We start from the raw sequence: 26,564 nt of genomic DNA on the forward strand, positions 1-26,564 counted from the left end.
TTGAGTTAATGTTTCAGGTCTCTGTGCTTTGAGACATAACCTGAAGTATGCAGATCTTTTTTCCCATTAAATACTGTAATTTTTTTTTCCAACAGTGTAGTTCCCATGTCGCTTTTCTTTTTCCTTTACAATTTTATGTAAAATAAAATCAAGTCCATTAAAACTAAAGAAATGTGATATATAAATCTTATTTCAAATGAACATCTAAATAAATTAAGTTTCCTTTTATTAACAGACAAGTTTGATTAAAAGATCAGTCTCAGCGCCGGAGATGACTGCTTTCAAAGATGAAATTACGTTAAAGATGTCATCTAATTTCAAAACCAGCATGAAAGAGTTGAAGGTTATGAAGCAACGGATAACTGAGCCAGAGGTTGAGACAGAGATCGGGAAAAGTTCCCCTACCAAGCATCTATTGAATCAAATCTGTGATGATCCTCAGTCAATGCAGACAGACAGACCAGCAGAAAAAATGCCTACTTTGACTGGACAAGAGGATAGTGAGAATGACATTGTTCTTGTGGAGCAACCTCAAAGGGTTGGGATTAAATGCACTGATTTCCCAAGAAGAAAGAAAACAAAGAAATCAAAGAAAATAATAAATCCTAGAAAATTAGAAGCTGTGATTAAGAAATTAAGTATACCCCCAAAGATTCTTAAAAGGTTTTTTTTTTAATTAATGTGTATAGCCTTTTTAAAGAATGTATTTTAATTTGTAGCCATATTATCTAATTACAGGTTTTATATTTTTAAATATTAAATATTGCTCTGAAATTGAGTAATAATAGTTTAATTATTTGGGAATAATATCTATTTTTTAATGCAAAGAAAAAAATACATACTGCTCAGGTATCTTTAGGACACTTTGTATGTAATGCACTTTAAATGGAAATGGTGTTGCTTCATGCAACAACCAAAAAAGTTTTATCTAAGTATAAATGCATGATTAAAATGGTCAAACTTCTTTCTTCTGAAAGACAAGGGGGAAATCCTAAATTCTTAGGAAACAGAAATGCTAGACTGGATTAACCTGATTTGTACCATGAACTTTGTAGATAACATCAAACAAGTAGTTTGCTATTTACCTTTTGTTTTCATGTATCATTCTAAATATTTTTTTTTTAGTGAATATTTGTTAGTTACTTCAGATATGGGGTACTTCAGAAAATATTCAAGTATTAAAAAAAAAAAGTTCTTGCTAGTTTTTTGATATTTCTTAAATTCTTATGCTTGAGGTGTGACCTGCAAAAAAACCCCAAATGTTGTCTATTTTTGTGTACAGTCATATGTGTCCACATTGTACTTACACTGACACTCAGGGCTGGTCCTTCAAGCCAGTTTTCCATTCAGCTTCTCATTATTTCTGCTTTTGGGCACCTTTCAGTAGGTTTATTCTTAAGAAAATCAAAGGTACTTAAGTGGTGTGATATACTGGTATAGTGAGCTGTGAATAAGGGAGAAGATGGCCTTTTTCCAAAGTCTTGCTTTAGACAGGGGTGCTGTATGTTCTTTGCTGTCTAAGGCTCTCATATCAGTTTTGCTTAACCAAGGGGATTTCATCTTTGTAGTATTTTGCATGTCATTCATGCATTGGCCTGCTACATTTTTTTATGTAATTTTCCTTTTTTTTTCTAGTAGAATCCTTATTATAAAATTTTATAAATATTAGGTACATAGTATTATAAATATATACGTATAACATATTTTCCCTGTATTTCCTTCTTGTATTCCCTTCTGTGTTAGCGAGGCTAGTATTGTTTGTGATAAAGATTAAGTCTTAAAGGCTTCTGTTAATCTCACTTTGATGTCTCAAAGCAGATGTTGATATTGAACATTTGTGAAGACTCTCATCTTGGAAGCTATGAATTTTCCCAGATTATCATTTTGTAAACGTCCTTGTAAATGCAAGTGGTTTTTTCTCACCTCTGGGTGGTGCTGCTTCTGCTTATATTTTCATGGCCTCTTCTTAATATCATTGGGATCTGTCATTGGTATATTCATCCATCTAGGATTTATCATCATTTAGCTGGACTGGTACTTGTCCATTCAGAAGTATTGTCCTTATGTTTAGCATTTTCCTTGTAAACCTAAATTAGAAGCTTTTGGAGGAAATAAGCATGCAACTACGGATAAGTGCTGAACGTTCTGGGGACATGAATCATTCAGAACAATTTTGCTTACCTGCAGCTTCAATAATGGATTTTGATAAATGGCTGATAAGTTAAAAAATTATCATTAACAAGAGATCTAACAATAGGTTTTTGAATAGTTGTTGACTGGCAGATTGCAATTTGATATTGTTAATAGATCTGGGGACCTTTAGTTAATTTTAATATGTTTTTTCTTAGGTCTGTGTCTCTGGGGAGTCTTCCTATTCATGATAAATTCAGTATCAAGATGTCTTCAGCAACCAAACAATGTCAGAGCCACAGCATCCCTTGTTTGTTAGATTTTGAGAAGTTTGCAAAAATGAGGGGTGGAATTCCAAAAGAAACTTCTGCTCGCATGTGGGTCCATGGAATATGGAACTGCCGGTTTGGTGAAACTTTCCCTTCTCGTGGGACTGCTTCTGAGAAGAAGGATACTGAATTAATAAAAGGAACTGAGACGGTGGACTCTCAAGAAGCAAATCTACAAATAGAACTAGTTGACTCAATGCAACCTGTTCTTCTTGAAGGTGCAACTGTTAGTATTGAAGATTTAGAAAAAGAAGTAAGACGACTGACTAAGCTAATAGAAAAGGAAGATCATCCTTCAGCTTTTCACTACTGCAGGCGCGGAGCAATACAAAGAAAGTTGGGCAAGTTAAAGTCAGCTATGGATGACTTGGAAAGAGTAAGTTTAATGTCAAGTTTTACTTCTATCAAGTACTTCTTTTTTCTTGAGTGTCCGAGTTCTTCAACAGGTGAAGAACTAGAAGCAGGAGAGCTGATAACTAGCTGAATGCTGCCACCTTTTACCTTTGTATGACAGCACGAGCCAACGTTAGTCCCACAAGAATAAAGAAGGCTCTTCTAAATAAACTGTGTTTATTTACCTTAGTGTTCTATGAGCACCATAATGTTTGTTTGGGGAGCCTTGCTCAGGATACAATGCTCCTAAATGAAGTTGGAGGTAGACTAAAAGGACAGAGTCTTTTGCTTCAAGTTTTGCTGCTGGCAAAGCTGACAAATATATTTTTAATTTCTGCATAGGCGTGGTAAGCAAATAAATTGAAAAGTCATATATTTCCTGTTTATAATTAAACTATCACTTGTCACTAAGATTTTTTTAAAACAATACTAGTGTTTTTCCATGTATGTTTATTTTGTCAAGACTTTTAAGTTCCCTTTGTAGTGCTACAAAACTGCTATTACTTCTGCCCAAGATCCTGCGTAATTAGAAAGAAACAATCAAAACGGAATAAAACCATTCCCCAAAAAACAGAAATGAGAAGAGTATTTTTAAAGTCTATAATTTAAATGTGGAAGCTGTAAAAGCTTTCAAAGGCATTCTTTAAGCAATGGTATAGTTCTGTATGTTTGTGAAACCTGGGTCATGTGCTGTACTTTTGGTATGGTATTTTCATTGTCATTTAACATCTGTATTACACACAGGTACTCATAACCAGGTTGAGACCCTAAAGTAGGTCATCCTATGTATAATGTTACACAGCAAAAGATGATGTCTTTCTTTCCTTAATGAACATCTCAGCTCTTAACACAGCATTAGGTGTTTAGAGAAGCAGCTGCTTTGGGGTTTGTGATCCAGATCTCTTGTGCTGATATTGCTCTGTGGGAGTAGAACACCATCAATCTGCCACTGCCCCTGAAAACAATCTTAACAACGGGCACCTTTAAATAATGTAAATGGCATTTCTTTTGCTAAAAGGCAAAACTGGGTTGAAATGTTTGGAAATGTGCAGAGGAACAAAACAATGGCTTCATGTTAGTTTCTGCATTCCTTTCAGCCAACAGTCTCAATTTTAAGGAGGTTCACGGTGTGTCCTGCAGTGCGACAGACCCTTCAGATTTTACTCTCTTTCTAGAATTTGTCTTTCCCAAAATTCAGATTGTCTTAGGGTGAAATTTACTTTTATAACACCATTTCTGTTAATGCTTCTCTTGGGGATAAATCTATAATTTTTATTTTTAATGGGACATAGGTACCTATTTTATGCATCTGCAATCTGTATATATTATCTTCCAAACTTAATAAATTATCTGACCAAAAAAAAAAGACTATATTCATAGAAACTCAGTGGTTATCTTGTGTCTTTTTTATTCACCCCGAACTTTAGAAACAGACTGTCAAGGGTCTGAAAGGCTAAAAATTCCACACCCTGGCAAAGTGGTTCATTGACCAATGGGCCGACATCAACTGTCAAAATTGCTTGCCATTGTATTGCATACTTTAGTGAAAACATAATTGACTTTTCTCTTTAAGATATATGAACACAATTGTTATGTAGTTTATGGATCCTAGAAATAGTTTAAATACCAACATTTGAGAATTACTGTTGTACCAGAACAGTCTCAGATTTGTATCAGTCTCTAAATTTATTTCCATATGGCTGTTAAGTGTGTTATATGCATAATGAACATAGTGAAATATCTTATTTGATTGATAATATCTGTCAAGTAATTTTTGTTGGGGAATGTTAGTACTTTCTATAGGAATCATAACAGCATGGTTTGAAAAGCTGATTCCTTTTTCACAGGGACAGGTTAATTATTTCTTAATTTCAAGAAGAATTCTGACTTCTAGATATAGTTCAGACAACTATTTTAAAGAAATAATCAAACATGTTAATATCCCAGCTGGGTAATATTTTATGCTGAATATACTGGTAGCTTGGACTCTCATTCTGCATATGTGTAAGTACATGATGCTTTTGAATAAACAAGTGACACTAGTAAGTTTTTTCAGATTTTCAGGTTAAATAAAAGTTTTTCAGCCTAGGAATTTTCTTAAAAAATCATTTCAGTGCAAAAACTTTTTCATTTCCCATGTACTGTTGTTAGCAAATTTGAGAAGTTCCTTCTGCTGTATAAATAGGTTATTTGCTTGTTATTTTATAGGCTATAAGCTTAGAACCACTACTGCTTAATGCTTACTGGCATAGACATTTGATTTACCTCTTTCAAGACAGAATTTCTGCTGCTTTAGATGACCTGCATTTTATAACTAAATGGAGCAAAAATAAAGCAGGTAAGTATCTATTGAAGTGTAACTTAACAATTAATTTTTCATTGTGTTTTTCATTAGTTGCCTTTGGTCCTAGTTTTGCAAATGTTTTTGTATATTTTTAACCTTACATCTGTTGTTTTATCCATATTATAAAAAGATTATAAAGCAGACATGAATATTCAAAGGCTTGGGACTGAAGTTGAGTTTCTAAGGCAAAAATAAGTACTTAACTTCAGTGTGTTTTTAAAAAAAGAAAGGAAAAAAAAGAAAAAAGGAGGACTGATGGAAATGGTATCCTTTAATTTAATGGGTAAAGCTGATAATAATCCTGTAACGGAGACAGTGTGCTATTGTGCTTCAGTCAGCCCTGTTCTGCCATACCCTTTGAACTGGGAAGGAGGACCTTAAAAGGGAAAGATACCACCTAGTTGACAGACCAGGCCCTGCAGGTCAGCGAAAGTGATTCCCCTCTGACAGGTTGTGATGCTGCACCTCCAATACTTGGTCCAGTTTTGGAATCCCTGGTATGAGAATGAGAATCTGGAGAGAGTCCGTTAGAAAACCCTTGAGATGGTCAGGCATCTAGAGTTGTGTAAAGAAAGGATGAGGGAGATGAGTGACTTAGCCTGGAGAAGGCAAGAGGGAAATCAGCTACATAATGGGTGGTAAGAGAGAAGACAATCAGACTCTTCTGAGACACACGCAGCTGAACAAGAGGCAATGGTCACAGGAAAAGCCTTGATACTGTGCAAACATTGTTCAGCAAGAGCTAAAACGTTGTGTAATCAACACTGTTTTAGCCACACAGCACCATACCGGTGGTTAAAAGGTTAACTCTATCCTGACCAGATCCAATAGAGCGGGATAAATATTTGTGTGGGCCCATTTAAACTAAATCTCTTTATGTTTGTTTGTGATCAACAGGTCTACACTAAATGGCTTGATGGGCCATTTCTACAGAGCTCTACAGAGCTCTACAGAGAGCAAAGATTTGTCATACCTGTGAATCCAGGAGGAGCTATCAGTTTACAGCTGCATGGGCTCCATACTTGAGCACACAGCTATAGCTCTAAACTTTTGAGTTCTGTTGCTCATATTAAAAAAAGTACTTCCAACCTTTTGTATAATCTACTGTTCTATTTCTACTGCTTGTGTTAATTACTCTGTAAGGAGGAGATGACTTACTGTTTTGGGCTGCTAAATATTTTATATTGTGGGTCGTTGTTTCAGATACATACCTGTCAATGGCTGAAATTTACAGGAAACAAGGTGATAATACATTGGCAATCATCAATTATAGTTCTGCAATACAATGTTGCCCTACAGATGATGACATTTATTTTAGGAGAGCTGAGCTGTATTTTGAGGAAAATCAGTTGTTATTGGCCATGGATGATTATGCCAAAGTAAGTTCAATTTTTTGTACTGTTACAATAATGTAGTAACTTTGTGTGACGTTAGTAAAAGTAAACTGTATTTGGATATATCTGGTAAGAAGCTGCGAGAACAGATATCTGTTCAAATAAATTATGTTTAGAAAAAAATCAGTGCTATGGAAACAAATAATTTCTGTTACTCCTGCTGGCTAATTCAATAAATTACTGAATGCCGACAAATTATCAGCCACTAATAATCTTGCATCACTGCTTTTTTTTAATTTCACTTTACAGTTAATGGAAATGACAGTAGACATTAAAGGACAAAGGAATAAAAAAGAAAATCTGAGAATAAAAGAATATTATTTTTCTGCTTTGTTAAGACTTTTAATCATTAGAAATAATAAGAATGAGGAATAACACGATGTACTACTTTATTTCTTTCATTATAGTGTTTTCAGTATAACCCAAAAAGAACAGATGCACTTATGAAACATGGAATACATTTCTTTGACCATTCAGTGTTGACTACAGCTATTCAGGACTTTACAGCTGTGATCAAGGAAGACGCCAGCAATGCTCAGGCAAGGTAGAATATATAGTTTGACAAAAGTATTTGGATTTTAAGTGGATTATTAAAATAATATTAATATATAAAAGACTGAATATGCATTAAACAATAATAAAGCAATTGCATTTCCAAAGAGGTTCCTAATAGAAATAGAATAAGACTTCTAGGCCATGGTATTCATTGGGGAATCTTTGTATTGCTTTAATGACTTTGGATTAGTCCCTAGACCTTAATTTAGCTAAGCACAGAACCATGTGCTAAGATCCCACTGGAGTAATGCAAATATAGAGTCAGTTGGACTTAAGCACGTGCATATGTGCTTTGCTCTAAAAAGCTGGATTTAAATACATGCTCAAAGTGAAGAATGTTCTTAAGGATTGCAGAGTTCTATGCCTAATTTCCATTGGTTGTCTTGACGCTTCTAGTTTTAGAGTAATGTTGAATTAATGTTTTCTGTGAAAATTTTGAATTAGGAATGAGAAGCATCTTTATTTTTTAATTATAACGATGATTTTAAGACTGAAAAAAAATTTATATGATTTCCCTACTAAAAAATGTGACTTCTTTTTAGTATCATTCCTGCAAAGATTTACATTCTTTTGATACTCTGTTCTGGATTCATGAAAATAGATGTAAAATAAAAATAAAAATAAAAGCAGATAATCAATATCAGATTATGGTACCTGAATTTAGGTGTCAGCTTGCTGTATCCATGGGATGTAGGTGTCTGAGCAGCCATTATTACCAAGGACTCAGTATGGTTAATAGACTCTAGGTAGACTGAATATAGACTCTTCTATAAGGCCTGGAGAGCTTGTTCAGCTAAACAGCCTGTAAGTGTGTATTTTTGGATTAACTGAATTGCTCTCATGTCCTTGGAGTATATTAACAAGATTTTCATCAACTGTAATGGAAAGTCAGACACCTGTCATATGTTGTAGAGGTCTACAAATAAACACCTAAGTTCAGGTGTCTTATTCTGGAACTAGTTCCCATCCAAACTGAATAGCTAGGGAAGGATTCCCTTCTTTGTGTCTTCTACCTGTCAGTCCATCTCCTTCATCACAAGTAACCACTGAATCATGCAAAGCTTTCTTATGACATTACGTTCCTGTGCTACTGAAGTAATTTACAGATGCTCCTTAAAACTCTGACTTTGAAATAAAATCTTGAAGCAACATAAAGCTGCATTTGGCTTCCTGAAATCCACCAGTTCATTGAAGCTCACATGTTGAAGTGTGGGCTTGGTCAATAGTCCTAGTGAGTATGATTAGTATCATACCTTGTGTTTATGTAGAGTTAAGCATGTGATTTTAATTCTTGAGGAACTGACTTTACTGTGTTAGATTGAAAAAAGAATAGTATATATTTTGCATGATAACTCTGCATACAAGTGGGATGTGGCATAAGACCCGCTTAATAGGTGAAAGCTATCTTCAGTAATACAAAAACATTAATTTTATATATTATGTCTTACCTCATTTCCATATTTCAAGTACGCTAAGATGGCACTTAGGGACATGGTTTAGTAGTGGACTTGGCAGTGCTAGGTTTATGGTTGGACTCGATGATCTTAAAGGTCTTTTCCAACCTAAATGATTCTATGATAAAAGAATTTTACAGCCATTGGTGGCTATTCACACTTTTTCACCTGTGCTTGTGATTTATCTTGTTTAAATATATTGCTGGCTTCCTGAATTTGAGAGGGGAAGAGTGTAAAATGGTAGGCTCTGATTTTGTAAACTTGTCTGTTTGAAAGAGATATTGAAGAAAATAATGGATGTTTTCAGAAAGCTTTAGTAGTAATGAGGAAAGTTTTATGTGTTTTTCTTTTAAATCAGATTTAACAAAATCTGGTGTTTCCTATACAGAAACTGCTGCACCAATACACTGTGGAACCTGGAGAGAGTTCCATTCAACTCGATGCCCAAAGCTGATACAGTTTTCTATTCTATTGAACTCAATTTATGCAAGTGCGGTGATCTGCTTATATGGTATAGATTACTGGACTTTGTTCCTTCAGACTTTCTTTATTAAATTCAGAAATAAAATTGAATGTTTATTCTATTTTTCAACATTTTTTCCTGAATAATTACTTCAAGGTTGCATGACAAAAACGGTGGAAGAACTCTTGATATTAAGCTGACTCAACCTGTTAATATTATAAATAAGTCTATGACTTCACACTATGACTTCATGCTGTAGGTATAATTTTCTAAGGGAAATTATATTTAAAGAGAAACTTTTTTCCTTACTAGGCTGTATCGAGGAAGAGCATATGCTAAGCAGCAGCAGTATAGAAATGCAATACAAGACTTAGCAGCAGCAGTTCATCTAGACCCTTCTTGTTGGTTAGCGTTCTACTATAGAGGTTGCATACTACGACAGATTGATCCACAAAGAGCTGTGCAGGACTTCAGTGTTTCTGGTATTGTTTGTTTCTTTTAATGGTGTGTATGTTTATCATTGAAAAGAGGAGTGACCACTCACCAGTAATTACTGTACTGCAGTATAACATAGAAATTTCATGTTGCAAATATTAAAATGTATGGTTTTCATTCAGTGTTTAGTAATAACTTGCTCCTTTTCATTTCTATTAAGTTTGCTGTTAGACATTGTCTCTTGCTGCTGCTGTTTTTATTCATTTTTTTTGCCTCTGCTTCCTAAGCTTTTCTGCCTCACTTTTAACAATTTGAGTGGGTGCAATTGAGAATTATAAATATCTCTTGAAGGTATTTCATGCCACAATGAACAGTTTCTGTTATGATCTAGTATGTTATGGTTTATATTTTATAAAACTCTAAGAAAACTAGAGTAAAAAGTAATGTGCAAATAAGTTGCATGGAGTAACTGAAATGTATGTGAATATCTGGACGGTTGACTTTTTTTTTTCCTCCCTCTCTCACAGTACTCATCAATGACACTCAGGAAAATTTCTGTTCTTTTCTTCATCGTGGGATTGTTTACTCAGAACAGTGTCAATGGTCACTTGCAATCTCTGACTTTGAAAGTGTCCTAGCTTTGGACAGGTGATTGGACTTGAGGATTTTAATATATGTTTATATTCTGATTACCTGGGGACATAAAAGTGCTAATAAAGGAAAGTAGAATCAGAACTGTTTTTCAGCAAATATACTGGGATTAAACCACATAAAAACATAATGTTGTCTTCTTTTAGTATCTTTTGCCTCGTTTACTATAGTCTTAGTATAATAAAAATAACTATGAATATATTTCAAAATTAAATTTTACTTTGCTGGACATGGCAAATTAGCAAATAAATTATTCTAGTTTGGCAGACAAAAGACAAAATTGAAGTCCTAATTACAGTTGACTACTCATGCCATAATAAATGTCATAAAAGTAGATGAAGCCTGTATAAATTGTGGTTAATACAATGACATATTTCATGCAATAACAAAAGAAAAAAAATATTTGTTTTTAGCTCTGTCATCTTTGCTTACCTAAATATTGGTTTGATACTGCTGTTGCATCTCGATCAATACTATGAAGCTATTCGAAGGTTTACTAATGCCATTGAAATTGATCCTCTCAATGTTCAAGCCTACGTATGCAGAGCACAAGCATATCGTAAGGTAATAAATTCCTTTTGCTTTTGTTTGCTACTTAATATAGCTTTATTTATATTTATGGTTGTTGTGACTATTTTAATACTTATGCCTTGGTGTTGTACAGATGTAAGAACCTGCTTATAGCTCTATGTTTGAAGTAGTCCTTGCCACCATAATAGGATTACATGCATTGCAATTGTAAAATATTGTTGCATCTACTGTAATGACCCAGAACATTTCAAGTGTCATTTTCTTATCTACATCAGTGTACATCTAATCTCAGCTTTAACTTCCTTGAAATACCTTTCAAAAAATATTTTGTTGAAAATATATGTTTTTAAATATAAAAAAAAACAAACGTATTTTGAAATAGAATGTTTTCTAAACAGAGTTTTCTTGACAATACTCATTTTTCAGGAAACTCAGATTTTATTCCCCACCAATGGAAGTGAAAACTTTTTCAATATTTTAATTTACTGTGAAACAGAATGTATTCTACTTCTGCATGGGATTTGAGAATGGTTTCTGTTAGCAGTTTGTTTTTTGAGACCCTCTCAGAATTACAAGGAATGGAGTATTCGTAATTTCTGTAGATTTCACTGGCAGAATTGAAACAACTGTTGCATCTCACAGTGCTTAGTTTGTTTTCAAAATATTTTGAGAAATTACTTGCACTATTCATTTTCTTCCACAACTAAAGTCCATCTAAGTGGACTGGTGATATTCTTTTTTTGTTTTATACTGTCTTTAAGAACTTGTGGCTGATAGTTTATATTGGAGGTCATCCACTAACGCTCAGGTTGCTTTTGTAGGGTTATTTTTTGTTGTTGTTTTTGAGGGGGATTTTTTTTATTTCTATGTAAATCAGTAAAATACAGCTCAGTACATGCATTCCATCAGTGCTGTTCTTTAATGAAAATTCAAGTTAGCAGCTATCCCAGCTGGATGAATCAGTCACTGTAATGCTCTCCTTTCTCCTAAGCATCTGAAGCACACTGAATGGGACCACATGCGCAGACACTTGGAAAATAAATACAAATTCATTACAGCAATGAAGATTCATCAGGACCTACATGCATGTGGATCTCATGACCTAATCTCCTTCTGAATAGTCCAGACTCTTCTTTGGGTTTTGGAAAAGTAAAGAAACTGGAGTTTGGATCAGCCCTACGGGAGAGTATGGAAATATGTAGGGTTTCAGACCTTTACTAAAAACATGTTGAGCTCCTTTACAGAGGGCATATGTGCCTTGAGAGTTGTTACCATGTGGGCATTATATTGTGCAAAACCACATTTACAGAAATAGCAATTGTGTCTCCAAATTGTGTTCATATTAGCAATTAAATTGATGTTTTTTCTTTATAAATTACAGATTCATAATTTACCAAATGCTGTGAAGGATATAAACCGAGCCATTCATCTTTATCCAAATAAATCACAACTTTATGTATTAAGGTAGGAAAGTGATTAGTTGAGAACTTCACAGATATTTCTCTTATTAAATCCATTTGGAATGCTGTTGGTAGATACCCTTATATTATTTGAAACCTGCTCTGAATGGGTTTTAAAAAATGTAGTATTTTCATAGCATTTCCAAACCTGAAGAACTTTATCTGCATAGTGTCACCCAAGTATTGTACTTGTTACCTTGGAGGAAGGAACCTTGTTTCAGACAGGATTCTGTTCTTCGAGGTACATACAGTTTCTGGGGAAAAAGAAGTAAATAGGTGCCATGACAAAAAGGCAAGTCTGAACTTTCAAAAAATTAATAATTTTAATCTCCCAAGTGGATGGGTCCTTCACAGATTTGTCTGCAGAATCCACATAATGCAAAGAATGTGAAGGATTGAGTCCAGGCCAATTTAGATTTCAACTATTCTTCTTCCTCATATTCATCCCATTGAGAAGTAGTGATTTTTACCAAGACTAAAAAATAAATTACTAGATAAAGCTGTTTCCTCCCCTGAAAAGCCATAAGAACTAAGGAGGAAATGCTAGGATATTATTCCTCACGTGTATTAGGAGAATTAGTTACTATGTTCCAGTCAATAATACTGTATCGTCCTACTTTCAATATTGGGTTTGCTGAGCTTGTCTCTCAGAGTGTGGTTTCGCTAGCATGACCTCTTATACTGATGCCGATGTCTGAGGAGGCAAAAAATTGTCTGTGAAAACAGAATGCATCTATTGGCTATCAGTCCGTGGTGCATTTTAGAAATGCTATTACTAAGATTATTGTTGCAGTTCTTGAGACTGTAAGAATTACTGTCTGTGGACTCCAAAGAAAAAATGTTTTTGTAACTCCTACAATCTGAAGAGGGTTAAGCATATAATTTCTTGGTACTGTGATGTGAGAGAAAAAATTAAAAAATTGACAGATATTTCTGATGGAAAAAGAAAGTAGAAATTCAGATGTTTTTATTGGAAGACATCATTTTTCCTTTTTTTTTTTTATACTAATAAACCCATATTTCAGTAGTATTTGCCCTTTGAAAGAAATGCCTGGAAATAGTTTTACTAATTACATCATTCCAGGGGACATTATTTAATGGAGTTGAAGAAATATGAGCTGGCAAGTTTATGTATTCACCAACTTGCAGAAATGGATGAAGGTAAGGTCAATTTCCATCAATTTTCTGAGGTAGTTGTGAACCATGGCAACAGTGTGTAATCAAGGAATTGTTCAAAAAAATTAAGTTGAAACATGCAAATATGTTAGTTACCATGAATCAGCTAAAATATAGGAACTTACTATCTAGAGTATTTTGTTTGCATGTCTGAAGCCTTTAAAGGTAATAATGGTGTACTATCACCTGTGATTTCAGAATTTCTTTTATCTTGAGTCCTTTTCAATATTGGTAATTTCTGCTTTAAAGGAATAGTGAGTAAGTATTCTGTACTGTACTTATGTACAGTCTTTCCTAACAAAATAGCTTTAGAACTGAACCTTCCCAATGTGTTTGAACAGTAAAAATGTTGCAGTATAGTAGTTTCTTGTTACGTGCTGGGCATAAAATGGCAGTCCTGAAGCTCTTGGTGGATCCACATGAATAGCCACACTGTATGAGATTAATTTCCTGTCTCTAGTAGTGATCAAGTGTGGATACACAGGGCATAAGAGTATAAAAACAAAATAGGCATATGGTGATACTTCCGCAGAGCAAAGCCTCCTTACATGTGGGGAGAGGAAGGTAAATATTTGCAGATGTTTAGCATGAGAACTATGCTCATTGATAAATAACTGTTCAGCTTCAGACTTTTGTAGGAATTTAGTTTACATTTGTATTTTTATGGATGTTAAAACAAGCTTTGATACTCCAAATATTTTAATAGCATTTTAAAGTTTGCATATAATTTAAAGGTATTTTATATTGGAAAATGTAAAGGTTAAAGTAAAAGAGATTATTGTTTTTCATGGTGTTTTCCTTCCAGAATCCTTTATGTCTCAGCCTGTTCAGCAAGCACTCATTCAGTCCTTTTGTCAAAATCATGGTAAAGCCATAGAGTGCTTACGTGAAGCTACTGAAATTCAGCCTGAGACTTCGATGTTTGTTATTTTAGGAAAAATACAAATGAAAGCCAAGAAAACTAAGGTTAGAAAAGTTTACATTATATATATGCCAAGCAAGACAATGTTTTTCTTTCTATATTCTTTTAATATTTTATGAAATGTGCTAGTATATAAATAAACCTTCAGAGTACCTCATTGTTTAAATTATAAGACCTGAGTAAGAATTCTTAACAGCAGCAGCCCTAATAGTTTGGCATAAATTAGGCAATTTTAGCTTTAATACATTTAAGATGATCAAATAAAAGATACAATTAAATAGATTGAGGTCCATTCTGTGTCATAATTTTTCTTCTTTTGAAATAAAATATATAATATATATAAATAAATTATATATTATAATATATAATATATAATATATATGTAATATATATAGAATATATAATGTATAGTTACAGATATTTTCTCAACTTTGTGAATATTCACATGTCATAGGGTTTAACTAATATAGTCAAGCCTCTGAGGCCTTTGAGGCCTGCAGTGTTGTTGAAATTGGCCGTATGGATTAGCTGTTTCATTTTGTGCACGCATATTGTTTATACAAAATGCACAGAGTCCTGTTTCCCTAAACACAATAGCAGCAAGCAACAGGTCATAAGACCTTGAATCTGCCTATCTATTAAGTTGTATGTTTGAAATGCACAGTCTTTCTGTTTCCTCTTAGCCTTGTGTTTGCAGGTTCATTTTAAATGAAAAGGCGTGCATTTTGTAAAAATTATACTCTTGGTCCCTGGGCTTGTACCAGATAAAACCTCTTGATCCATTCAGCTTTTTTGGTTAGACTTGGTTGTCCCAAACCATAATGGGACATTACTAGTTCTGCGGTCTTTGAAAGAATGCTAAATCAAAGACGGTGATCATTAGTACCCTCCAATTCAACCCATTTCAGTTGTCATGGTTAAGAGGATGTGTATTAGAGTCATTCCTGGATTTCTCAGAGTGCTTCACGCAGAGGTGAGGACTTGCACTGCCACCTCTTCTGGAGAGTAATGACACAATACTCAACACAGGAAAATGAGCAGACTTCAGGCTATAGTGCCCTGAGAATCAGCTGTGCCTTTAGAACTATATGTGAGTTCAGCTATATACAGTTCTTTTTTCTCTTAAAATGAGAGTAATTTTGAACTGTAGGGATAGAGAAAAATTATTTTTAAGTAGCAGTAAATGCAAATCTGTTTCATTTAAAACTTCTACTACCTTGACAACTTTGTGAGGCAGGTGTAGTATTTGCAGACGACCCTATGGGCATTGGTATTTCAAATGGATTTTTCTAAACAAACACCTCCTTATCTTGAAAGACTCACTTCAGAAAAAAATGGTATAATTCTTTTACTCTTCTTGATATTGAAACTTTCAACTGTGGTCCATTCATAATCCACAAAGGCTGACGAATAGCTTATCTTAATAGCAGCTGTTCTTAATTTTTTGGTTGTTTTCCTTACGCTTTCCTTTAAAACAAATTATTATTAAATATACATAAATTATTGTCCAGATCTATGAGACACGGTAAAATCCTGAGAGGCTAGTCACTTAAGTTCCTTCAATGTCTGTACAGAATTGATCCTTTCAATATATTTCTTAATGGTTGTTAAATTTATGTAAGTAGTCTATGGAATAAAGAGTTTGTCATTATTTACCTATTTACCTGTAGCAAGTACTTAATTCTTATCAGACTCTATCAAAAGATATACCTTTTCTTCCCAAGGAAAAATATTAATATTAATAAAGAATTATAATTAACTATGTACCTAATAACAGTGTAAATGAACTGTATGTTATTTCCAGATCATGTACATTAGCTACTTTGTCATATATAAGTAAAACGCAGGAATATTTCTCTGTTTTTCTGATCAGTTATTAATATGAACCATTCAGAGATTAAGAGTGTGTTGAACTCTAGCATCATCAAGGAACATTGGACTAGTCCTTTTTACCGTAATGTTCCAAAGTCTAAGAAAAAGACACTGAAAAATAATTTTAAAGGTCTAACAAATCTTGCAGATTTTCAGTTAAGTCATTTATAACTATTTTCTGTATTGCAGGATGCTGTGAGAAGTTTTAAAAAAGCTATGAAGCTCCTGATGACCACAGCAAAAATCCTGCCTAATACATTTGAGGCTGCAGAAATTTATTATCTCACAGGCCTGTGTCACATGGAGCAAAAAAGTTTATTACGGGTTGGTATTAATTATATAGAGTATATTAGCCTTTGACTCCACTGCTTGTAAACAACAACTATGATAACTGAGTGAACGATGTCAATATTTTAAAGTGTCCACTGCCTTTAGAAATTTTCTGTTGAATTCATGATGTACATTAGACTGTCTTGCAAGTTTGAGAGTAATTTTTTCCAGGCTAATGTTTTTTTTTTTTTTTTTTTTTAATTTATGCCATTAATTGCCATTCTGATGGAATAAAAAACTACCTGAATTTCTTATCTGTTAATAAGACCTGTCTTCATGAGTCTTGTAGACAAACAACACTCATGTAGGAGTATCAGTGGCTTAGTGAATTGGTAGTAAACTTGGACAAAGGAATTCCTAGGTTATTGCGTTACGGAGTTGGTTGTAATTTGTTAACTGTTTTCTATATTATTGTAGCTCATAACACTCCTAGTGGTTCTCTTTGGCACTTATATATGATACTTAAGAAATAAACTGCATTACCTACGAAAACTATATATTTCCCTTCTTTCAACAAAATCAATACTTTTAACTATATTAGAGACGACTTTGTTGAGAACTGTTGAAAGCCTATCCGTGAGCTTTGTGGCAGGCCTCGTGTGAGTTCATGTGAATGTTTTCTACGTTGATATTTTAGTAAATGTTTCAGTTGTTGATTTGCTAAAGGGCTCAAGGCAGAAATGAGAAATATTTGAAATATCAGAATTTCGCAGGGAAGAGAAAAATTTCTTGCCTTGTCTCCTTCTGTGATGGGTTGACGCTGGCTGGATGCCAGGGGCCCACCAAAGCCACTCCATCACTCAGCTGTGCAGGGGAGAGAAAATATAATGAAAGGCTTGAGGGTTGAGATAAGGACAGGGACATCACTCAGCAATTATCATCCCAGGCAAAACAGACTCGACTTAGGCAAAATTAATTTAATTTATTGTGAATCAAATCAGGGTAGGATAATAAGAAAATAAAAACTAATCTTAAAACGCCTTCCTCCCCACCCCTCCCTTCTCAGGCTTTACCTTACTCCCAAATTCGCTACCTGGTTCCCTGGCTGTTTGTCATAAGTGATATTCTTTTGGGAGAATGTTGTCAAAGTTGTCTGAACCCAGGACCCAGGTCCTGCACCTGGGCCAGGGCAATCCCAAGCACGGATACAGGCTGTGCCGCGAATGGATTGAGAGCAGCCCTGAGGAGAAGGACTTGGGGGTGTTGGTAGATGAGAAGTTCAGCATGAGCTAACAATGTGCGCTTGCAGCCCAGAAGTCCAGCCGTATCATGGGCTGCATCAAAGGTCGAGGGAGGTGATTCTGCCTCTGAACTCTGGTCTGTTGAGACCCTATCTGGAGTACTGCCGCCAACACTGGAGTCCTCTGCACAAGAAGGATGTGGATATTTGGAGTGGGTCCAGAGGAGGGCCATGAAGATGATCAGAGGGCTGAAGCACCTCTCCTATGAAGACAAGCTGAGGGAGTTAGTGTGGTTCAGCCTAGAGAAGAGAAGGCTCTGGGGAGACCTTGTAGCAGCCTTCCAGTATCTGAGGGGGACCTAAAAGAAAGTTGGAGAGAGACTTTTTACAAGGGTGTGTAGTGACAAGAGGAGGGGTAACGGCTTCAAACTGGAAGAGGATAGACTTAGATTAGGTATCAGGAGGAAATTTTTTACTGTGAGAGTGGTGAGGCACTGGAACAGCTTGCCCAGAGAAGTTGTGGATGCTCCATCCATGGAAGTGTTCAAGGCCAGTCTGGATGGGCCTTTGAGCAACCCGGTCTAGTGGAAGTTGTCCCTGCCCATGGCAGGGGGATTGGAATTAGACGATCTTTAAGGTCCCTTCCAACCTAAACGATTCTATGATCTAATGTGGTAATACATGAAAATGTGCAAAAGGTGACTTTTTGTGTTAATCTACACCTCATATTACAGCTGTAGATCCTGGAAAAGCCTGGGACTTTGTAAGCTAATGTACGACGTAGAGGAAAAAACCTATCTGGATATATTTTAAAGGAGTTGCATACTGCCATCTTAATCCGTCATTCATTATAATAAAGCACTTCGCTATTTCAGCTCTTACAAGCAAGACCATGTACTTGGTTAAACTTTTGCAGTATCACTGAAGAAATGAGATTATTAAATGAATTAGATTGTGCCTCCATAGGGTGCTAAACATTACAAAATTTTGAGTAGCAGTAAATTGATGAAAGTGATAAAAAACAATGCAGATATATGCAAAATGCAGATACTGCAAAAATAGGTCATACCTAGCTGTACAAAAGAATCAGCCTGTGGTTTCAGCTGAACAAATGGACCATATTTAACCCAGATTATATGTCATCCTTTTAGGCCCATGATGCTTTTAGTATGGCTATCAGACTACATTCAAGTTACCCTGATGCTTTTTATCAGCGAGGGCTGTGTAGAATGCAGCTCAGACAAGCTAAGTGCATCCGAGATTTCAGTCGAGCACTTGCCCTTTGTCCGTCACATTTTCAGGTAATATAAAGAGTCCTGATAGTTTGTTGTTGTGAGTTGGTTTTGGATGGGTTCAAAGACTGACAGGTTTTGCATTTCTGGATGTATTGCCCTGTAATCTGCCAGCAAGCACATGGCAAGTGTTAAATAAAAGAAATGACAAGCTTCATAAGATGCATGTTTTTATAAACTTGTAATTTCTGTCTTCTATTTAGCCCTTGTTTTATAATGTTAAACAAAGCTGTTTTTTACCATGTCATTGTTCCGTCTTCATCTCTACAGGCATATATGAGTCGTGCTGCTTACTATGGAAGTAAAGGTAGATACTCTAAGGCAATTCTGAATTGCAATGAAGCAATCAAAATTATTCCTAACAGTGTGCGAGCTTATTTTTACCGAGGAACTTTAAAGTATCAAAATAAGGTGGGTCTTTATTGTTGTACTTTTGTGTTCTCCCTTAAAACTTACTGTATCTTACTTGACACTTTTTAGTGGTGAAATAATGGTGGAAGTGTTGCTGATGAAAACCAGGAATTCCACTTGATTACTACACTTTCCATTCCCCATTGAAGGTATACTCTGGTTGTTCTGTGCAGCTGAAAATGATTGATGGGTTAGAGAAGCTACTGGGCATCTATCTGATTATTCTCTTAAGTTCCACAGAATAGATTCTTACCTAGTGATTGACAAAAGTACCAAAACTCCACAAAAGATACGTTCTATGTTAGGTTGAGATATAAAATGTAAGACAGTAAAATTAAGGATTGATAATGTATTGCAGTATATGGATGTGATGTATGAAAACACAAAGAATGTTTGTTTGCCCAGCCTTTGCACAAACAGAGCTTCTGAAGGAGTGCTCCGGCTGCAGTAAGTAGTTCACAGAGGACATAGTGAAATGGTTGGATATCTTCCAGTACTGATGAAGAACAAAATGTAAAACTATGAAATAAAATTTTACAATAGGCTATTATTTGAGGAAAAACATGCAGTGCCATGAACTCTGAATTAAAATTTATATATAGTGGTTTTTCTTTTGCAGACATTTAACGCTGCAATTGAAGATCTTGCAAAAACCATTGACCTCGACAAAACTTGCTTTTTGGCATATTATAATAGAGCTGTCTGTTATCATCAAATAAAGGACTTCAGAAAGGTATTGGTATTAATATTTTTTTCAACATCACATGAACTTCATATTAGCTAATAATCTGTTATTGGCAATTAGTCAAAATTTCTGACTTCTTGCAATGTCTTCCTGAATGATTGTGCTCTTCAGGAAATTATTTAAAAAAATGGCTTTTTGGTCTCTAAAATAATGTAATATTAATTACATTTAATATCCCTTTGAAAATATAAGAACTGTAAGAAAAAAAAGAACTGTAAGAAACTATTAGATCCAGAAGACTACACCAAAACGGGGATTTAGACTACATCCAGCACTCATTCCCAGCTCTGTTTTTCTGATGTGTTTTTACTTCTGTCAACTTGCCTGTGAGCTAACTCTAAGTGTTTCTGCTTTCTACTTTTGTTATAAAGCAAAGGCACAACAGGGCACACAAAGACAGCATGCAGCTTCAGGCTGGGAACACAATCATGTTGAACTGTCTTTCTGATGAGGTCCATTTTCTGAGACAGGGCTAGTTCCTAAGTACTTGAGCTTGGATGTCTTAAGTCAAATCCACCTTGGGCAAAGGCCGTTTGTGCTTAGAGGTTAATTGGCCGAGAATGATGCAGATGGGTAAAGAAAAATAGGCAATTACAGTAACTGCAGCTAAAAGTTTAAGATGTGAAAGTGATAGTTCCTTCATGAGTAAGGTAGTATAAAAGTTTTTTTTTTTGCTATCACTCCCCAGAAAAGCTACCGAAAGTACAAGGGAAGTTGCAGAAAAAATGTAGAGTAGTAGATCATTGACAGAAGGAATTTACTAGATCTAACAAGAACTGCATTGTTTTCTTTAAAGCTGTTTCTAATATTGAGCTTACTTTAGAAAAGTGACAAAAAATAGAACTTCTTTTGAGTGGCTAGTATATGGAATACTGCGATGATGTTTTTGTGGCCTTTCAGTTCTTAAAGGGGGCTTATGAGAAAGATGGGGACACTTTAGCAGGGCCTGTTGTGATAGGACAAGGGGTAATGGTTTTAAACCAAAAGAGGGTAGATTTACACTAGATTTAAGGAATAAATTTTTTTACAATTAGGGTGGTGAAACAGTGGCACAGGTTGGTCAGAGAGGTGGTAGAGGCCCTATTCCTGGAAGCATTCAAGGTCAGGTTGGACGGGGCTTTGAGCAACCTGATCTAGTTGAAGATGTCCCTGCTCATGGCAGGGAGGTTGGAGTAGGTGACCTTTAAAGGTCCCTTCCAACCCAAATTATTCTATGATTCTATTTTTGTCGTACTAGCTCTAAACTGTCTAGTTATTCTGAAGTATACTATATAAGTTCATTCTTCAGGTGAAAAAATAGCTGACCTAGAACTTCAGATCAAGCGTTGTTGAAATACTGTTAAGTTTTGATAAACTTGAGAATTGAAGCTTCTTCGGTGTACCTAGTGATGTCATTATTTGCTCTTTTTCAAAATTTACACCCAAATTTAGTTAATAGATTTTACAATAAAAACAAATTATATTTGAAGATACTTAAAAGTACCTTACTTTGACATTACCTCATGACTAAGTAATCTAGAATAATTTGTTGTTCTTTTTGATAGGAATTTGGACATAAAATTTAGCAGTAGAAGTAATTTATATAAATTTCAGTTAGAAATAAATATTATGATAAAATAAATTTTAACTATATCTAATATATTTGCATTATCTTTGCTTCTATACTCTGGGAATGGGTATCTATGTAATTATAGAAGGATCCAAATTCAGTTAAATTCAATCTGAAAACAATGAAACATTGGAATAGCCACACTGAAGTCTGCATATACACATGATTTGTAGGAACTTGAAAGTATGTAGTTTAAATTTTGAAATAACATTGTATCGCCCTGAATAAATTATGGTTTAAAATACATTTTATGTTTCTGTAGGCTTTGAAAGACTATGGCATTCTTCTTCTGCTTGAATTGAGTAAGGAAATAGCTTTTAAAGTGTTAATTAATCGTGGACTACTCTACGTGGAACTTGGTGATTATGCTAATGCATGTGAGGTACAAAATCCTTCTTTGAGTAAAAGAAATTTAGAGTTTTCTGTTAAGTGTAAACCATTGTTGACATAAACACCAGCTTGACAGTTTTTATAGTTTTCTGAAATAGTTGTGCCCCGTTCTTGTTTGCTCAACACCTAATTCCAGTCTGTGAAGATGCAAATAAAATGCAGTCTTACTTGTTTTACAGTTTTATGCTGCTAGAGTTAAACAGAGGAGTTGCACAAAATTTAGTAAGCAAGAACCTGATTTTTTCTTTCTTTTTTTAATCTTGAAGAAATTTATGTTGGGTACACATGAGCACTAATTCATTGTAGAAGCCTAAGTAAATGGAGGTTATGATGGAGTGGGCTTGTTTTGTTTCTGTGTGTGTGCGCATATATGTGTGTGCAAATGGCTATTTTTGTTGAAAGGGCAGGAAGGGTCCGACCTCAAGATAATTTCATTAAATGTAAGAAAATAGTATGTGTTTCTGACACTGACTCACAGTGCAGATGACTGTCATTCCATGGGTCTCAATCTGGTATAGGAATAGCAGGGTTGAAATCTAAGTGTTAAACATTACTCTTTCACACAGATGGAGTTTTGGTTTTGAATTTTAAATAGTTTTTAAAGTGTCTGAATTCTTTTTAAAGCAGGGGTATTTATTTTTGGTACAACCGGTGCATTCATTGCTTCTGTTGTGGACTAGTTACTTTAAAATGTGTTATCTTCTTTATGTGATAGCAACAATTTCAGCATAGGCATTCTAAAAATTGAGTAATCTTTCCTATTTGCAAATAAAAAATGAAGACTGAATATGAATCCCATAGCAGTGACTCAGAAATGTCCTATTGGAAGTGCACAACAAAAGCTCTTTACAGTTAGTAGATCTTACATGGAAATAATTCAAGCAGAAATATTGTGTTATTGGTCTCATGCTTCAAGATGCAGTTGATCAGAGTAATTCAGAAGAGAGACTGAGGCAGTACAAAGTGATATGTAAGGCCAGTAGAAAGAGACTGGGACAGAACTAGCAGGATGAGCAAAAAGTTCTTTGAATGAATGGCAGTGAAGACAAATTTACGAAATGGTAATTGAACATCAGACAAAAATATGACAACTAATTTAAGAAAAAGAACAGTGATTGTGAATATGCTTGATACCTCCTTATGTATCAGTTCTGATAAAGCTTTATTGCAAGGAGTATATCTGTATACATGCATAGTGCTGGTTGAACTAGGGTATAATTATTTAAGCAGAGGTACATACTACTTGAACTGAGTGTATTCTTGAATTGCATACACTGGAAGAAAAAGCAAAAAATTACAATTCCATCTATATAAGATCTTAATTGCGATATAGGGTTGTCTTTTCCTGTTGATTCTGTGAAGTGTGTGGTTACCTGTGGGGATAGCACCTTTGGTTTAAGTAAACCAAACCTGGTCCTTGGAACTTTGATCCTGCTTTTGCTCTGCTCCATACACAGAGCAGAGTGTGTACTCCAAATTGTGCCCATGAATAATCCCATTAGTTTTGCTGGGTATTCTTTGAAAGGCTTTTCTAGATGGGAGCAGTCTGTCTCAGTAGTTTCTTAAAAACAGACCTATAATTTTATGATAGCATGTTCACAAAAAGAGACATTTTATTTTAACAAAATGCAAATATATAGATCTGCACATCATTATTTTACCACTTTCATAATGCTGACTGTGCTAATCTTCCACATCTTTTTATTTTTATAATTTTAAGAAGTAAAAAATGATTCTAAGTTGTAGTTCATTAGACACATCAGCTAAACCACTCTACTATGTATTGATTGCTTTCCCATGCATAAGTCTAAATTGCTCCCTTATATAATAATTGAAATGTTTGATTTTAACAACACCTGTACAGTTTTTACAATTGAAATATCAAAACCCCAAGCATTTTGAAAAATGTTCTGAATGTTAGTAAAAGGCAAAAGTCAAAAGCCCTATGAAGTCTTTCACTGGAACATTGTGCATAGAGTCTCCCAATGCAAATATGAGTTTGCTTTACTACATTTGTCAAAGTAATAGCAGAAAGTAACTAGATAATTTTATTACTGAAATAATTCTGTTGATGTTGCATATAGCAAATTATATTTTTTATATATATTTAAGAATAGCAGCTGAGGTACAGTATTTCTATCAAAACCCAACAAAAAATAGCTTTCTTGGAAGGTTTTGTTTCTGTTGCCTCCAGCTTTGTAGGAAATACTGTGATACCACGTACCTTTAGAGATTTTATTCTATCAAAGACTGGGACAAGAAGTATGAAAACAGTTATTTACATCTCCAGTACTTGTGAACATATAATGCCTTTGTCAGAAGTCATCTCTCTTTTTATATAGAAGTATAAAACCCACAGTTTTAGGTGAAGTGAAACCATATCAATTTGCATGGTTTAACGTCTGTTCTTTTCAGGACTTTAAAGAAGCAACATTGCTTAGTCCAGATGATAGTCAGATATTTCAAGCTATTGGAATCTGCTATCACAGGTAAGATATGTAGTTTTGTTTGATGGGAGTAGAAAAATTAAATAATTCCTGAGCTTTATATTTCTGTTCATCTGTTCATATTGAGTACACTGAGAACTGGGGAAGGTGAAAATGGTAAAGAGGAATGGAAAAAAGAAAATTAGATATTTTTCAAGTTTAACAACTGGTATTAAAATCTTCTGGTATCAAGCAACTATGTGTTCATGTCAGCATCAGGATGAAATATTAGGATGATAAAATAGAACTAAGAGAAAGACTGAAGAACAAAGAATTATGAGATAAACAGAGTTGGGTTGGTTTGTTCAGAATTAATTAGGATGCAATTTCTGTTTAAATATGCACTTTGTCCTTTAAAGAAAAGCAAAAGCCTCACTGGTCTTCCTTGCCTGAATTTTTATTTGGAAATTGTAAAGTGTAGTTTCATCAAGATAAGATTTATTTATAAAGGCTAAATTAAATCTGTTAATCGCTTAAAATAGATATAAATTAGAAGAAATAAGATATTCGTTAATATATTAGTCTACTTATTATAGTGGCACTTGGAGCTGATAGCTCCTTTTTCACACAAATATCACCTATCATAAAAAGAAAATTTTAATAGCTATCTGCCTATGAGTTTAGACTAATCTATTTTATTCTACAGTTACTCTGCCATCTATCACTGCTAAACCTTGTTGCTGCTCAGGCAGTGTGGAAGTGGACATATTCAGGACTGTAGCATCAAAACTTCTTGTGTTACCATGCCTGTAGTTAGGGCATAACTGGCTCCATCTTTCAGTGTCTGAATGATGTAGAACTCACACAGGAATGCTCAATCCTGCTTCTAAGAACTGAGCACATGATTTTGGTGCCCATGTCTGTATTCAATTGTCAGAAGGAGTCACCAGTAACTATATGTCAGCTGTATGAGCCTTTTTAAGACACATTTGGGACCCATCCTGCAGTCTCTAACCTCATGACTGCCTATCAACAGATTGGAATGAAGCCCTAATTTGTTTTTGCAACAAGCGTTGTGCTTTTAACAAGCATTTGGTTTACACCCCTTGAAGTTATTTGTTAGCTAAGTATATTTAATCTTTCCTCTTTCGGTAAAGAAGTCAGGCTGTGCTTCAGGTACACATGCAGCTTATATTCAAACAATGTCTTATCTTTCAGTATCATCTTGGTAAAACGATTTTGTACTTTGACATGTTAAAGTTTTTGCTTTATGTGTAAAGATACTTTCTAGCATTCATGGACATTTCAGGTATTTAATCCTTTTTATCCCTATTCAGTATACCTCAGATGTTTTATCTAAGGATGGAGTTCCCCATTTGGCTTACTCTTAGACCAGAATGGTCTATGCTTAGAACCCTGAATATTGCCTCTTTTTACCTTGCAAGTTTAGCATAGTTTGGATAAGTTCAATAATTGGTGTGAGAAAAAACGGAGAGAAGGCTTGTATGATAAGTAAATTATTTGTGGCTGAAACATCTGTGCCTGAACACACTAGCAAAAACAAGTTTGGTCATGAATGACTTGAGTACAACTTTTGGAAAGGTGAAATCTTGGCCCAGCAAAAGTTAATGAGAGTTTTGCTGTTTTCTTCCTCAGACCAAGGAATTCCAACTGAAGTCTACAACGTCTTACAATGACTACCTTCATCGTTATAATTATCAGGGTGCACATACAGAAAGTAAACTTAAAGAAAAAACAAAAAGTGTCCCTTTCAGTCAGAATTGAACTACTTTCAGTGGGTGTTATGGGGTACTATTTGCTGATGATTTATAAATTAATATATTTATTTATAGAATTTTTAAACAGCAAATGTTAATATATCTATTTGTAGACTTCATAAGTTTGAAGAAGCTGTGAGATCATTTGATCAGGTTCTCAAATTAAATCCTGTTTCTGTGGATGCCTATGTTGGTCGAGGAAATTCGTACATGGAATATGGACATAAGGCTGGTTTTAAACAAGCACAGAAAGATTTCTTGAGAGCAATTCATCTGAATCCAAAGTGTATAAGA

The sequence above is a fragment of the Vanellus vanellus genome, assembly GCF_965231255.1.
Source record: "Vanellus vanellus genome assembly, chromosome: 6".
Taxonomy (NCBI): domain Eukaryota; kingdom Metazoa; phylum Chordata; class Aves; order Charadriiformes; family Charadriidae; genus Vanellus; species Vanellus vanellus.